The 17,082-nt window shown below is 39.1% G+C and overlaps 1 non-coding gene across 1 annotated transcript; it reads left to right on the top strand.

Moving 5' to 3' along the window:
* The first annotated feature begins 15,947 nt into the window (after positions 1-15,947).
* On the top strand, positions 15,948-16,111 carry LOC113901983. Its single transcript, XR_003513638.1, has one exon. It is a non-coding gene; the product is annotated as a U1 spliceosomal RNA (small nuclear RNA).
* Positions 16,112-17,082: the final 971 nt, after the last annotated feature.

Below are 17,082 nucleotides of genomic sequence, written 5' to 3'. Positions count from 1 at the left end.
CTCTTTTTTATGGTTCTAAACTCTGGCAATATCCTTGAACTCATATCCAATCCTTCTGCAAATTTGTTGGTTCTTCCTTCAAAATATATCTCAAATCATATGACTCCACAACTCTCCAGTGCTAGCTCACTGGTCCAAGTCAACACCTCCTACATCGATTAGTGGATTAGTAACCTGTGTGCCACAGATTCTTCTCAACCAGGCCACTTGATCTTCAAAAGCATGAATCTGATCATGCCACTTCTCTTCTAAAACACCTCCGTGAGATTTCATCTCCTTTAGCATAAAATCCTAACTCCATACCATGTACCATGACTTAAAAAGATACTACCTGATATAGCCTTGGATTAACTCTGATTGGACAATATTTTCTGTCACTCACCACTGTCTTTCTCCCCTGTCGTCACATTGGTTTTCTTGCTTTTCCTCAAATGGAAAACAATAATTCTGCCTCAGCATGCATGAGTTCTTCTTTTACTTTCAACATTCTTTCTCCAAATATTGACATACTGCTCTTTTTTCACATACTAACATGCGTCCCTCACTTTAAGGATGTTTCTGCTCAAATTTTTCATCTCTTGAAGCTTTATTTTTTTACCCTTTCATAAATGAAGCTATCTATCATATCACCTCACTTTTACTGTCATCAAAGAATCTACCAGTCTCAGAGAAATATGATAAATATATTTGTTTGTCTCTCCCTTCTCAGTCTCCCCTACTCAAAGGTGAAATTCCCGAGGCATGGGTTTGTTTCGTCCTGCTCAGTACTGTATCCGCTGCACACACTGCAGTGTTAAACACAAGGGATGGATTTCCAAATAAGTGCCTTGAATAAATAAACTAGAGTCTGATTTAGGGAGTTGGTGATGGACAGGGAGGCCTGGCGTGCTGTGATTCATGGGGTCACAAAGAGTCGGACACGACTGAGCTACTGAAATGAACTGAACTGAACTGAATTTCTATATGTACTTTGTTTTCTTTGTTAAAGATTTTAACAAATGATTCAACAACACCAAAATTGTGCTAAGATGCTCAGTTTTTAAAATCCACTTTTTCATGTTGGGTATCTGTGTACAAATTCTATGGATAATTGCATTTATAGAAATCGTTAAGCTGAGAAGAAAATTTTAAAAACCACTATAGTATATAATTTTACTAATCACCAGCTAAGACTGCCCTATATTCCCATTTTATAGGTGATGATATTAGATTTTAGGAGGTTTATGTAATATATCCAAATCCACACAGATCTTAATTACTATGGTTCAAATGGGAGTCATATCTGACCCACTGTTAAACCTGTGATCTTCCCAATTATCCTGGTGTCTTTAGGTCCTCACTGTATTGAAGTAACTAACTGAATATGGGTATTTCCCTGGTGGCTCAGACAGTAAAGAATCTGTCTGCAATGCAGGAGATTGCCTGCTGTTCAGGAGATGCAACTTCAATTCCTGGGTTGAAAAGATCCCCTGGAGAATGAAATGGTGATCCGCTCCAGTATTCTTGCCTGAAGAATCTCATGGACAGAAGAGCCTGGTGGGCTATAGTCCATGGAGTCACCAAGAGTCGGACATGACTAAAGCAACTTAACACACAGACACACAATTACATTGAATATAAGGTGTGCTGACACAGAACCAAGGACAAATTAAGTATGTTAAGAAACATAGATGATATAATCATTACTTTCAAGGAATTCTTTGAAGAGCTGTGTTTAAATTGACTATTGAAGTAGAGGGGCATGAAACATGCATTGCTGAATGAGGTGTAATAGGCTCTGTTATACAACAAGCATCATGTAGTGCATAGGGGAATGAGGGCAGAATGGTCAGTGGGCACTTGGAACCCTCTCCCAAAACTTCAGTACTATGGATATGTCAAGCTATTTCCCACATCAAGAACATTTATCTATAAATGAATGAGAGAATGGGAATCTGTGATCCTTCTACCAGAGAGATCTCACCTGCTCCATGTGATGTCGACGTCTGTTCACTTAAGCCTACTGTTTTATGGAAAAGAAGCTCCGTGGTGGCTCAGTGGTAAAAATTCACTTGCCAAACAGGAGATGCGGGTTTAATCCCTGGGTCTAGAAGATCCCCTGAAGAAAGAAGTGGTAACCTAGGTATTCTTGCCTGGGAAATCCCATGGACAGAGGAGCCTGGTGGGCTACAATCCATAGAGTCACAAAAGAGTTGGACATGATTTAGCGAGTAAACAATAACAACAAAAATTGTGGAAAAGATAGAAGGGAGGAGTGATAGTGATGATAAAAGGAGCTCTATCTTACTAAATGGGGCATTGCCATATTTTGCCTTAAGCAATAAATGTGGGAAGATTTTCCGTCAGTGAAAAAGAGCTGCTAAATAAATAAATACCCATAAAAATAAAACTAAGATTCCTTACTGTGAAAGCCATGTATAAAATTAAACTGTAGGCAACAGATAAAAGCCAACAATACCACTGTGTATTATCACAAACCACTTAATTGCAAGAAAATAAAATCAGGGAAAATAAATTTGAGGGAGTGCAATTAAGACTAACTTTGAACAAATGAAATTTTATTTCCTTGTTCTAATTAAAGTCAAACAAATAAAAAATAAACAGCTGTTGAGATTGCTTGGCTTTAATTAAAAAAATGTTTCGAGCTCTTTTTACTCATGTCCACCTGACGTACTTACCTTACAAGAAACCTGACCAAGTGTGAAGAGTTGGCTCCATTCTGGAGAGGTTCAGAAAAGTATACTAATAATTAGAGCAGCAATCAAAATTAGTAAACTTGGAAGCTATGCCAAGACTTGAATGAGATAAAATGCAAATAAGAAATAAAACTAGGAAGCTTTATTGTGAAATATAAATGTTTTAATGCCCATTAAGACTCTTAATGAATAAGGAAGCCTCCAAAGAAGTTGTTCTGATTATTGTTTTGAGATCTTAAAATATTACTTCTGTTTCTCAGATATGTGTTTTCTGTTTCAATTTTTATTTCATATGATACATGTTAGTGTTATACAACTTAAATCAAAGTAGTGAGAATCCTGATATAATCCTGTAGGAATGTTTTGGGAGTAAGGGGTTGGTCTCTTTGGATTACACCAGGCAGGAAAGATGTGTAATTTAAGATTAGATGCACCTACAGATGAACGACCTTGGAAGAAATGAAGTAAAGTAGATTAAGATCAGCACCTGAAGATGTGGGTAACATGTCTTTAGTTTTTTTTTTTTTTCTTTTCTTTAATGAATAGTTAACTTATTTATTTAATAAATAAATAAATAATAGTTATTTTTCTAATAAGCACACGAGTAAAGCTACACAAGTGGGCATCTGAGAGTATAAATGGTCACTGTCAATTAGGTATGATGGTGAAACTCTAGACCTTAACAGGAAATTGACAAAAGCAAGTAAGTATAAGTATGTGTCAGAGAACTTTGTTCACTAGACCAAGGAGCTTGATCTCAGAGCACAGCCATGAAAGGTTACATTATTTGTTTTATAATTGATTTGGTGAACAATCTGGAGCTCTCTGCTCTTGGAATCTGCCTAAGGCAGTGGTTCACAAACTGGTACATGTTGAAATGACTTGGGGACTTAAAGAAATATGAATGCATGCCTTCGACCATAAGACATTCGGATATAATTAGTATGAGATAAGACAAGGACCAAAATCACTATGGAAAGTGACTACAGCTATGAAATTTAAAGACATTTGCTCCTCAGAAGGAAAGCTATGACAAACCTAGACAGTATATTAAAGAGAAGAAATATCACCTTGCTGATAAATGTGTGTATAATTAAAGCTATGGTATTTTTGGTAGTCATGTATAAATGTAAAAGTGGGACCATAAAGAAGGCTGAGCACTAAAGAATTGATACTCTTAAGCTGTGATGCTGGAGAAAAACTCTTGAGAGTCCCTTGGACTGTAAGGAGATCAAACAAGTCAATACTAAAGGAAATCAATCCTGAATATTAATTGGAAGGACTGATGCTGAAGCTGAAGCTCCAATATTTTGGCCACCTGATGAAAAGAGCTGACCCATTGGAAAGGACCCTGAAGCTGGGAAACATTGAAGGCAAAAGGGGGAAAGGGGGCAGGGGGTGAAATGGTTAGATAGCATCACCAACTCAATGCACATGAATTAGAGAAAATTCAGGGAGATAGTGGAAGACAGAGAAACCTGGTATGCTGCAGTCCATAGGTTTGCAAAGAGTCAGACACAACTTAGTAACAGAACAACAACAAGGCACAGACACTGGGGCTGTTAAAAGATTCCCAGAAGATTCTAATAGGAAGTAAAATTTGGGAAGGGATTTGGGGCTGTAAAATTAGCAAGCTCTAGAATTAACTGTGAGTCAGAAATAGTGAGGACTAACTTTCCTATTAAGTACTATGTATGCTATAAGGCTTCAATAATTAATACTGTTTGGCATTATTCATGAATAGATATACACATATCAATAGAGAAAAAGTCTAAACACAAATCCAGATATACATAGAAATTTAACAACCAATAAATGAGGTCTCACAAATCAGTTCTGAAGTGAAATACTAATTATAAAATTGTGTTAGAACTATCAGCTTTTAGGAAGGGTTCAGGGACTATAAGTCACTATTAGCCATTATGTTCAGGGACTATGAGTACATCTATTTCCAGGAGAGTGCAATATGTGGCCAGCTACTCCTGCTCTAATGGCATATAGCATGAGGACAAGGAGGGAAAATTCTTGTTTCAAAAGCCCATGGGCAAGGTATGGCCATGGTGGGCCATATAGAGAAAGAAATTGCTAAGTGTCTGTAAAGGAGTTTTTTTGGGGGGGTATTAACAGGACTGCAAGGAGGTCCAACCAGTCCATTCTGAAGATCAGCCCTTGGATTTCTTTGGAAGGAATGATGCTAAAGCTGAAACTCCAGTACTTTGGCCACCTCATGTAAAGAGTTGACTCATTGGAAAAGACTCTGATGCTGGGAGGGATTGGGAGCAGGAGGAGAAGGGGACGACAGAGGATGAGATGGCTGGATGGCATCACTGACTTGATGGACGTGAGTCTGAGTGAACTCCAGGAGTTGGTAATGGACAGGGAGGCCTGGCGTGCTGCAATTCATGGGGTTGCAAAGAGTCGGACACGACTGAGCGACTGAACTGAACAGGAGTTCCTCTTGAAGTTCAATTTGTACAGATTTTAGAACCATTTGTTAGAGGGGCCCTAATGTAAGCTGGGACAATTTATAAATAATACCATCAATAGGCTTATAAAATCCATCTGTAAATTTTACTTAGAAGCCACATTTTTAAAAAAGATATTGAACTTACTTGAATGTTGCAGATGCTGAAAGAGGTAATGTTACAGCAGGAGTCAATTCTGACTCCATGCTGGATCTGTTTCTTTTACTTTAACCTTTGCTTCTGGTTGCTTTTGTTCACTTAAAGGATACTGTTTATACATAATAGCCTGCCTTGGATGACCCTGCTCCTATGCTTGAATATTATACTAAAGTGCCTTTGTTCAGGACCGTGTCCACCTGTGGATGGGAGGAAGAAAGAAATTAACACATCTCCTCTCTAAGGCTTGCCCTCCTACGAGATATTTGCAGAATGAGAAGCCTTTTTACTTTATTTCCTCACCTCCCCTAGCTCTGTGTTCTATAAAAGAACCTGGCATCCAGACCTCAATAATATGGTTATTTTGAGACATTGGTGTGCCATCTTCTTGGTCAGTGAACTTTTGGAATAAAGTCATATTTCTTGCCTCTACACCTCGTCTCTCAGATTTAGTGGCCTGTAGTGCAGTGACTAGAGCAAGCTTGGTTTCAGTAACAGCATTAGCTGTTCTTTATCATAAGTATCAGGAAATGAGTGGCCCTTGGTTTAGCAAGTAATTTTCCAGAACTCAACTAATGTGCCAGAGCCTTGCACTATGTGTGGGGAAGTAGTTTATTTGCTTTTTTGGTGTGTAAGCTCTTTTATGAGTATTTGTATACTCTAAGTGAGCATGGCAAATGGATTTTTTCAGAGGAGGATAAAAGCAGTGTGATGCCATACCTGTGTTCTCAGAGAAAGTTGGATGTGGTTAAGATCTTGCCTGGAAAGATGGTGTGTGATAACAAGGCTGTTGCGGTACCTCATGGGAAGTCAGGAAAAGGTGTTTAATCTCACACTGAAAGTGAAAGCAAACTGTGACTGAGGGACTACTGAAATCTGCATGAACAGAATATTTTAGCCAAATCTATGATAGCATAATATTTATCAGTTGCTATTTGGATGAAGTTCAGTTCAGTTGAGTTCAGTTCAGTCGCTCAGTTATGTCCGACTCTTTGCAACCCCATGAATTGCAGGATGCCAGGCCTTCCTGTCCATCACCAACTCCCAGAGTTCACTCAAACTCACGTCCATCGAGTCGGTGATGCCATCCAGCCATCTCATCCTCTGTCGTCCCCTTCTCCTCCTGCCCCAATCCCTCCCAGCATCAGAGTCTTCCAATGAGTCAACTCTTTGCATGAGGTGGCCAGAGTACTGGAGCTTCAGCTTTAACATCATTCCTTCCAAAGAAATCCCAGGGCTGATCTCCTTCAGAATGGATTGGTTGGATCTCCTTGCAGTCCAAGGGACTCTCAAGAGTCTTCTCCAACACCACAGTTTAAAAGCATCAATTCTTCGGCGCTCAGCTTTCTTCACAGTCCAACTCTCAAATCCATACATGAGCACTGGAAAAACCATAGCCTTGACTAGACGGACCTTTGTTGGCAAAGTACTGTCTCTGCTTTTGAATGTGCTATCTAGGTTGGTCATAACTTTCCTTCCAAGGAGTAAGCTTCTTTTAATTTCATGGCTGCAATCACCATCTGCAGTGATTTTGGAGCCCCCCAAAATAAATTCTGACACTGTTTCCACTGTTTCCCCATCTATGTCCCAGCGGTGGCCAGGAGGATCTACCCACCCCCACCCCCCCACTGCCCCGAGGTCAGGGGCAGCAGCCGAGAGGAGCAACCCCATGTCCAAGGAGCGGTGGCTGCTCGGGTGCAGGAGGGCCGAGAGGAGCCACTCCACGCTCAAGGTCAGGAGGGGCGGTGGTGAGGAGATACCCCTCATCCAAGGTAAGGAGCAGCAGCTGCGCTTTGCAGAGCAGCCCTGAAGAGATACCCCACGTCCAAGGTAAAAGAAACCCAAGTAAGACGGTAAGTGTTGCCAGAAGGCATCAGAGGGCAGACACACTGAAATCATAATCACATAAAACTAGTCAATCTAATCAGACGGACCACAGCCTTGTCTAACTCAGTGAAACCAAGCCATGCCCTGTGGGGCCACCCAAGATGGGCAGGTCATGGTAGAGAGGTCTGACAGAATGTGGTCCACTGGAGAAGGGAATGACAAACCACTTCAGTATTCTTGCCTTGAGAACCCCATGAACAGTATGAAAAGGCAAAATGATAGGATACTGAAAGAGGAACTCCCCAGGTTGGTAGGTGCCCAATATGCTACTGGAGATCAGTGGAGAAATAACTCCAGAAAGAATGAAGGGATGGAGCCAAAGCAAAAACAATACCCAGTTGTGGATGAAGTTAGTAATTTTAATAATATAGGTGATACCACAGCATTGAAATTGCAGTAATCGACCATTCATTCTTTCAAGTTTAAGATCAGGCCAAATTGAGTATTCAATGGAAGAGCAGTGAGGATAATCATTCCTTCACTCAATAGTTCTTGTATAATGAGTTTCAGTCTTGGAAAGTCTGTTTTAGTTTACTTTGGACCATATTAACTATTTATTTGAGGAAGTGGGGCTGGTCAATTGGCTCCAGTTTTATCAAGCCAATGTATAAGTTCCAAAGATTTAATTTAACTTTAAGTCAAAATTTGTTTTATTTTATTACTCATTAGGTCAGAGCATCCATGTTTATATTGGGATATTTTAGTGAATTTTGAGTCCAAAAAATGCATAACCTGAAAGTTGAGAATTGTGTTTTATTTGGCAGACAAAACTGAGGACTTAAGTCTGGAAAACCACCTCTCAGATAACTCTGATGGACTGCTCTGAAGAGGGAAGAGGGGAGAGCAGGAAACAAAGAGGTTTTTGCAACAAAAATTGGGTAGTTTGAATATCAAAAGATTACTATTAATTAAAGAAAACCAGACATCTTAAGTAATTTAGCACTTTTTCTATGTCTATACATGAAAAGATACAAGAATCTGGGCTCTTTGAAATCATTTATTTGATATCCACCTTAACTGTCTAGGGCCAGCATCCTATTCTTCCCCCTCTGTTGGGGGAGACTGTAATGGCTGCTGACTTTATGCCACAGAATCCTTAGTTTGCTGATATTACAGTTGACATTTTTCATTCACATGTTCTATGATCATGGGAAATTGAGGCAGTATGCTTGTTATGATGGTTAAGGTAAAACATAGCTGTCTTCTATTTAGTGTTTGATAACTCCTTTAAGATACTTTGTTAAATTTAGTGGGATATCCAGGTTTAACTCTAATTTGAGCTCCAGCATTAAGGACATGAACACTTACCAACTGATGCATTTTAGGACATGTTGAAGTTAATTCAGAGTGTATGATATGGAGGAATAAAAGGCAATTGGCACCCTTTTGTCTTTTTGTTGTATAAATTATTCAGGTAAATTTAGTATTTCCAATTGTGTACATTATGAATATTTGTTTCGGGTTTTTCCCCCATGGAAGAACAGTGCCTCCTCAAACAAATAAACAAACAAATCCCCTTGTCATTTCCTGCATCATTATACTCTTCAGCTTTTTGGTTACTTCTTGTTCATGTCTGTCTTCACATCCTTTCTCTGGGCCTCCAATTCCATTTCATTTTCATTAGTAAGCTCCTTGTGTTGTACAGCAAGGAGTTCAATGAAGCTGTCCTCTTTCAGATCTAGCTTGAAATAAAGATACTGTACTACTGTACTCTATACAGTACCGTGAAGGTACACAAAACGGCAACTACTTGCAGAGGAATCATACACAGGACAGTATACACCAAACATGTGAACTAACTTATGTGACTGGAGAGGTGAACTCACATTCACACCTTTGAAGGTTCACATCTTAAAGGTTCGTATGTAGGAGACTTATTGTACATAGAAAAGCACTAAATTCCTTAACTTGAAATACCTGGGTATTTTTTTATTAACAGTAATCTTTTGAAGTTCAGACTACCTGGTTTTTGTTGCAAAAATGCCTATATATCCTGACTCCTCTCTTACCTCTTTGGAGCAGCGTCTCAGAGCTATCTAAGATACTGTGCCCAGGATTTATATCCCAGGTTTTTCCATCAAGTAAAGCATAATTCTCAGATTTTAGGTTGTGCATTTTTTCAACTGACACTTCCTTTTTTTTTTTTTTTTTGTGGTTACTAGATATACTTTAGGGGAACCTCTCTACTCTGAGCAGATTTATAAGTTTATTCCCTCAGAAAGTCCCAAATCAGTATCATCAGATTTAGGGGTTCCTTCTGTCATAATGGGTGAATTAATTCCTGGCTGGGCCAGAGGCATACCATAGGTATTTTACCCAAGAACTCTGAGGATCAAGGTCTATTTTGGTGTCAGAGTCGTAGGTATTGATAGCAGCAGCAAAGGCAATTTGTGGAGTCCTAGTGAGTCATTCCAGAGAAGGCAATAGCAATCTACTTCAGTACTCTTGCCTGGAAAATCCCATGGATGGAGGAGTCTGGTAGGCTGCAGTCCCTGAGGTCACTGTGAGTCGGACACGACTGAGCAGCTTCGCTTTCAATTTTCACTTTCATGCGTTAGAGAAGGAAATGGCAACCCATTCCAGTGTTCTTGCCTGGAGAGCCGTCTATAGGGTCACACAGAGTTGGACACGACTGAAACGACACAGCAGCAGCAGCAGCAGCAGCAGTGAGTCGTTTGCTTTAGGAAATGTAGACTTCAACATAATGCATAGTAATATTTCCTCCATGCAAGTGGGTCCACATAGCACATAGGGTATGAGTCTTCCTGAATCCTTTATAGAACAGGGGACAATCCTAAGTTGAGAAACACAATCAAAGGCCATAAGGTAAAAGCCATTCTCCTGAGCCTAGCACCTGTCACAGCCTATGCTGGAATTAAATCACAGAATAAGTTCAGCTGAGATGTACAACTCAGAGCCACTTTAAGGAAGGCTTCATTCTCCTAGTATTATATGACAGAGGTTCCATAGAACTCAGCAAATGCAGCACAATGTAGCCAAGCTCAAAGCACAAACTTCACAGCAGGCAACAACAGAGCTCAGAGTAAGCAGCAGCTCAAAATAATTGCTTACCTACAGACAGCAGAGCCAGTTAGCAAACCAAAGCAAGAGAAGAGATCTCTGCTTCTGGTGGTTGTGGTCTAGACATCCTGCTGACATAACCATTATTTTGAATGTTTCATGAGAAAAAAATAGATCTCCACCCAGAATTTGGTTTGTGTACCAAAACTCATGGTACCGCACCACAGTGGGCTTGGGGGTGACAGAGGATGAGATGGTTGGATGGCAACATCAACTCGATGAACAAGAGTTTGAACAAACTCTGGGAGATAGTGAAGGACAGGAAAGCCTGGTATGCTGCAGTCTATGGGGTCACAAAGAGTCAGAGATAACTGAGCAACTGAACAGCAATTTATGCAAGGAAATCTTGAGGAAGCAAGAAGGCAAAAGCAGGTGAAGGCTGCCTTGAGTAAGGCAGAAAGGATAGACTGGGCTTTAAGAGTGGCTATGGGCTGGCATTCTAAACAGGTTTGAATTGCCCACAGGCACTGAAGGAGGAAACAGTGCAAAACTTCTAATCAGTCTATTCATACGTAGAACAAAGAAGAAGAGGGAGAGGCTTAAAAGCAGAAGTCATTCATCAAAAATGTGTATTTATTACACCCTTTAATGCATTTTAAAATGTTGACTCTGAAAATATTACATGTCCAAAAACTAAATGAAACCCTCACCTTGTTATTCTCCCAAATGAAAAGCAACAAGGAATCAGTAGAGACACTTAAAACCATCATTTTCTACTTAAAAGTCCCTTTATATCTACATTATTTTCCTAGGAATCTTTTCACTTTTTAAAAATAGAATTTGGAGGAACATAACCAGAATTATTCATAGTAGAAACGATAGAAACGAATCTTAGAAATTGTGTCTTCTAATATTTTTCTGAAACAGGTATTGGAACTAATTCCAGATATTAGGCCAAATGCCCCAAGTGGAGTTTTAAATTAATCTTGTCATAAATAATTATTTTGTTAATTAATTTTGGGGAGGATCTGGAATTAATCTTTGACCTCTGTATCGCAGTAAAGCCAAGACCTTCTGAAAACCCTTTCATGCTTTCCTAATGTGGGCTTTATTCTTTGTTTAATAAAGTCTTTTCTTCTGGGAAGGAAGTACTGTTGTAAATTTCAGTTCATTTAGATAAAGCTTTGATTCCTCATCTAAGACTTGACAGCAAAATAAGGACTTGACTTCTGCCTTTATCATGTCATTCACAACTGGGATTTATTCCAAAGATATCATAACAGGTCACTGTTGATGGAAGATTTTTATTACCTAGAACCTGTATGGGCTTAGACAACAGGCATAATATCACCACATTCCTTTAAGGGCAAATTTTATCCCCCGCAACTGTGGGCTTTTCTCATTGGCTTCATCTGGATTATCAACATCCCTCAGAGCCAAAGCATCCCTGAATTGCAACAACTTTTAATAAGTGATTTCCTCCAACTTTCCATTCTTTGATAAGACAGGTAATTCAAATTTGGAGAAGTGCCTGAGAAAAAGGGCTGAACACACATTAGTGAATATAATCATCTTCCCCTTTTTCTTATCTTCTCTTTCTATAATGTTATGACTAAATACCTTAATCCTTTTACATTTTCAGAAAAAGCTCCCTTTCCCCAACTAGTTTCATCAAGTATAATTTTGAGTATTTATTACACACACAAACTTAAATGCAGATATCATCTTTTGACATTATTTCTCTATCATTTACTACATGGTGTACTCATTACCATGGTGGACAGACAGTAAGGGAGAGCTAAGAAGTCTAGTATAGTGGCCTGATAGGTGGTTCTGATTAGTAGCCACATATTTAGGTTTCATATGCTTTACATCAGTGGTTCTCAGATTAAATGTGCATAAGAATCAATTGGAAAGCTTGAAAAGGTAAACATTCCTCAGGTTCATTGATTTTCACCCAGTAGATGTCAATAGGCTCTAAATATTTGCATTTCTAATAAGCTCACCAGTAGCTAATTCTGATGCTGTGATTTCAAGAACCACTTATTGAGTAGATCTTTGTTCTATAAGAGTATTTCTTCATTGCACACATGGCTCACTCACATCTAAATCACAGGATTGCCCCATATCTGACACACTGAATCAGAATGGGAGTGGGAACCAGCAATCTATGATAACATGTGAAGTGATTTCTATTTACACTGATGATGTATGAAAATTCTAAACCAGTGGTTCTCATACTTAGCTGTACATTATACTCACCTGGCAATATTTAATAACCTCTGATACCTTGCTTCCACCTGTAGATACTCTGATTAAATTAGTATGAGGTGCAATCAGGGCCACCAGGATTTGTAAAATTTCACTAGGTGATAACTAATGTTCAGCAAAATTTGGGAACCACTGCTCTAAACAGTATTTAAATCAGGCATCTGGGAAATAAAATTAGAACTTTGTCAAAGAAACTTGCTTGTCATAATAACTGAGAAACAACAGCAATGAGAGAAGCCAGAGGTAGTAGAATATCTTCAACATACTGAGATAACACAATTGATAACCTATTACCTTAATGAAAATAATTTTCAGACAAAACTGAGAGACTTTATCACCAAGGAGCTCACCAAGGGAATATTAAAAAAAGGACTCTATTGCATAAGAAATGGTGACAAAGACATGGATAATATCTGGGTAAAATAAAGCAATATTGATTGTTTATAAAAACTGATTACATTGATTGTAAAATAATAAAAATCAATGGAAAAAATAATAGCTGAGAAAGCTTGAAAAATTCCCAAGACATCTCAGAATTCAGATTTGGAATGAGCTAAATCTATTTCATGTCAAAAATTGCCTTGTTTATTCAGGAGGTAAAAAAAAAAAAAAAAGAAAGAAACAGTTCTCTTCATGAAGTCCAGAAACCTCATTCTTAAAAGAAATTCATATTTACTGCTGGCATTTAATGAAATTGGTCTTTTGTACAGAACTTTATTCCACTTTGTTTTAATTGGAATTTTAGTTGACCTTGTGCCTTTTTGACATAAATCTAAAAGTCACCAAGGACAATTACATCATTGTCACTATAGGCTCAGGATTTCAAATTAATTCTCTTAACTTACTGATAGGGACATTCAAATCTTCCAATGATTCACAGCATGCAGAAAAAAAAAAAATATTGGGTGATATATTTTTGAAAATGTGTATGAAAAACATCTATTTCTGCTTTATTGACTATGCCAAAGCCTTTGACTGCGTGGATCACAATAAACTGTGGAAAATTCTGAAAGAGATGGGAATATCAGACCACCTGATCTGCCTCTTGAGAAATTTGTATGCAGGTCAGGAAGCAACAGTTAGAACTGGACATGGAACAACAGACTGGTTCCAAATAGGAAAAGGAGTTCATCAAGGCTGTATATTGTCACCCTGTTTATTTAACTTATATGCAGAGTACATCATAAGAAATGCTGGACTGGAAGAAACACAAACTGGAATCAAGATTGCTGAGAGAAATATCAATAACCTCAGATATGCAGATGACACCACCCTTGTGGCAGAACGTGAAGAGGAACTCAAAAGCCTCTTGATGAAAGTGAAAGTGGAGAGTGAAAAAGTTGGCTTAAAGCTCAACATTCAGAAAACGAAGATCATGGCATCCGGTCCCACCACTTCATGGGAAATAGATGGGGAAACAGTGGAAACAGTGTCAGACTTCATTTTTCTGGGCTCCAAAATCACTGCAGATGGTGACTGCAGCCATGAAATTAAAAGACGCTTACTCCTTGGAAGGAAAGTTATGACCAACCTAGATAGCATATTCAAAAGCAGAGACATTACTTTGCCAACAAAGGTTCATCTAGTCAAGGCTATGGTTTTTCCTGTGGTTATGTGTGGATGTGAGAGTTGGACTGTGAAGAAGGCTGAGCGCCGAAGAATTGATGCCTTTGAACTGTGGTGTTGGAGAAGACTCTTGAGAGTCCCTTGGACTGCAAGGAGATCCAACCAGTCCATTCTGAAGGAGATCAGCCCTGGGATTTCTTTGGAAGGAATGATGCTAAAGCGGAAACTCCAGTACTTTGGCCACCTCATGCAAAGAGTTGACTCATTGGAAAAGACTCTGATGTTGGGAGGGATTGGGGGCAGGAGGAGAAGGGGATGACAGAGGATGAGATGGCTGGATGGCATCACTGACTCGATGGATGTGAGTCTGAGTGAACTCCGGGAGTTGGTGATGGACAGGGAGGCCTGGCGTGCTGCGATTCATGGGGTCGCGAAGAGTCGGACACGACTGAGTGACTGATCTGATCTGATCTGATGTGTGTGTGTGTTAGCATCATGAGGGAATAATACTTAGATTTCAGTCTCCAAACATTATGAAATGTTTGAACAACTTACTAAAGGTTATGCAAAATCTCCAATTTGTGTAGAATTTCTTTTAAATTATTATATTTTCTATTTGGAGGAAGGAGAGTGGAAAAAATAAGCTTTGGGTTCAGTTGATTCCCTGAAAATTGGTATTTCTGTAGGCTCTACCTTCTCCCCTTTGGGTATTCGGGAGTTCTTTTTATCCCTTCCCATATTCACCATGCAGTTGCAGTGCTTCTAGAAATGCTGCTTCTGTCTACCTTTCAGTAATTCCTCTTGCTTCAGAGTTTGGAAAATTATGCTGGTATAGATACAGATAGAGATGGATAAGAGTTCTCTCTCATTCTAATTGCTTGATTAAAGTAACATAGTGGAATCCTAATTATTGTAATAAGCTATATCTAGTATCTTAGAGAAAAATAAATTCCTGAACTAATAGCAGGAAAATCAAGAGACATAATGAATAGAATTAAAATAACTAAAGGTTTATAGACTTTCATTATAAATAGCTTTTGGTGATGGACTCATGAAAATCTTTCACTTTTATAATAAGATGTCTTTGGAGACCTAGGGAAAGAAACTGATGCTTAAAACTGGGGGGTGGGGGGGAAGGCTTACAGAAGAATGCAGCATTGCTTTCTTGGAAAAAAAAATTACAAACTATTGTTAGGGAACTATTGGATGAAACCTCCTGCCTAGATAGGATAATGACCACTTGCCTGAGCTCCTCACAGCAGGAGGTCCAGATAGATAAGGAACACAGAGTTGCTGCTATAAATATGGCAGAGGCCAGAAGAAGAGGAGATGACCAACCTCCCAGGATTATTCTTCTGGAATACATTTTGGCTAAGAAATGAATGTGCCAGCAGGAAGGATCTTGAGTCAGACTATGGGCCAAGCAAGATGATTGGCCAGAGACAACCAGGAAACTAACTCCATTGCTATAAAATTGGACACTGGGAGAGCAGTTCTCCTGGGTTCCTTTACCCTACTGCTCTCCTCTTGGGTGCCCCTTTCCTAATCCCATTTCTTAAAATTTGCAGTTTGTCAGCATGTGTGTCTCCTTGGACAATTCATATCCAAGTGTTAGACAAGAGCCCACTCTCAGGCCCTGAAAGGAGTCCCCTTTCCTGCAGCCCTATGATGAGAATGAATTCGGAGTGAGAAAAATTTATCTTGTTCAAAACCAGGGGCCAGTCCTTAATATAGCAACAACACAAGAGAAGTCTTTAGAAGATATTTAACTTGCTGCTCTCATGTGGACTCCATGAATCACTATATCTAGCAAAACATGAGAAATCTGAGAGCTGGAAAGGTTGACCAAGTAAGAAATAGATGACTGAATTAAAACCCAATGGATATTCTTGCCTGGCAGGGGAGATACCATAATCAAAAACATGTTTTTCCCAGAGCAAGGCTAATCCATTGCATTTCAGATGTGCTGACTACTGTGATTTCCCCAAATGTGGGAAACTCAACTGCATAATTTGTGGTAGTGGGGAACTGTGTTCATACTTTTCCCTGGTGTTAAAACAATGGAGAGGGTAAACATATGATTGAAAGTGAAATAAAATGCCAAAATCTAGGTCTAGATATGTACATAAGATATATCTATCAGTAGATATGTAGAGATTTGTTGTTGTTGTTCAGTTGCTAACTTGTGTCTGACTCCTCTCGACTCCATGAACTGCAGTACACCAGGCTTCCCTGTCCTTCACTATCTCCCTGAATTTGCTCAAACTGATATCCATTGAGTCAGTGATGCCATCCAAACATCTCATTTCCTGTCGCCTCCTTCTCCTCTTGCTTTATATATAGTTTACTAGCTTGAGTAAATCTTCCAGAACTCAGTAAAAAAAAAAAAAATAGATTAACATATAATGCAAAAATTAATATGTTAAGAATGACCATCAACTAAAATAGTGGAGCAGGTAACTCCAAGGAGCTATCCCTTCAGAGAATCACTGAAAGATCAAGCAAAAATTGTTAAAATCAACTTAATCAGAGATCAGGAAAACAGTCAAAGGAAAATTTAACAAAGTGAATGCTAAATTAAGAAAAGGCAACTAAAAAAAAAAAAAAAAGAAAAGGCAACTTATAAATGATAGAGAAACTATGCCATTTTTACTTGCCTGAGGCCCAGTGCCACTCTAACTCAGCTGTAGTCTTATTCATTCCTGAGGAAGCGGGGGTGGCAGTTCAGTTCAGGTCAGCTGCTCAGTCAATGCAGATGGTGACAGCAGCCATGAAATTAGAAGACGCTTGCTCCTTGGAAGAAAAGCTATGACCAACCTAGACAGCACATTAAAAAGCAGAGACATTACTTTGCCAACAAAAGTCCATCTAGTTAAAGCTATGACTTTTCCAGTAGTCATGTATGGATGTGAGAGTTGGACTATGAAGAAAGCTGAGTGCCAAAGAATTGATGCTTTTGAACCATGGTGTTGGAGAAGACTCTTGAGAGTCCCTTGGCCTGCAAGGAGATCAAACCAGTC

The sequence above is a fragment of the Bos indicus x Bos taurus genome, chromosome 11 (genome assembly GCF_003369695.1).
Source record: "Bos indicus x Bos taurus breed Angus x Brahman F1 hybrid chromosome 11, Bos_hybrid_MaternalHap_v2.0, whole genome shotgun sequence".
In the NCBI taxonomy this organism is placed as follows: domain Eukaryota; kingdom Metazoa; phylum Chordata; class Mammalia; order Artiodactyla; family Bovidae; genus Bos; species Bos indicus x Bos taurus.
Note: the sequence above shows the minus strand (reverse complement) of the source record. Positions and strands in the feature narration are given on the sequence as shown.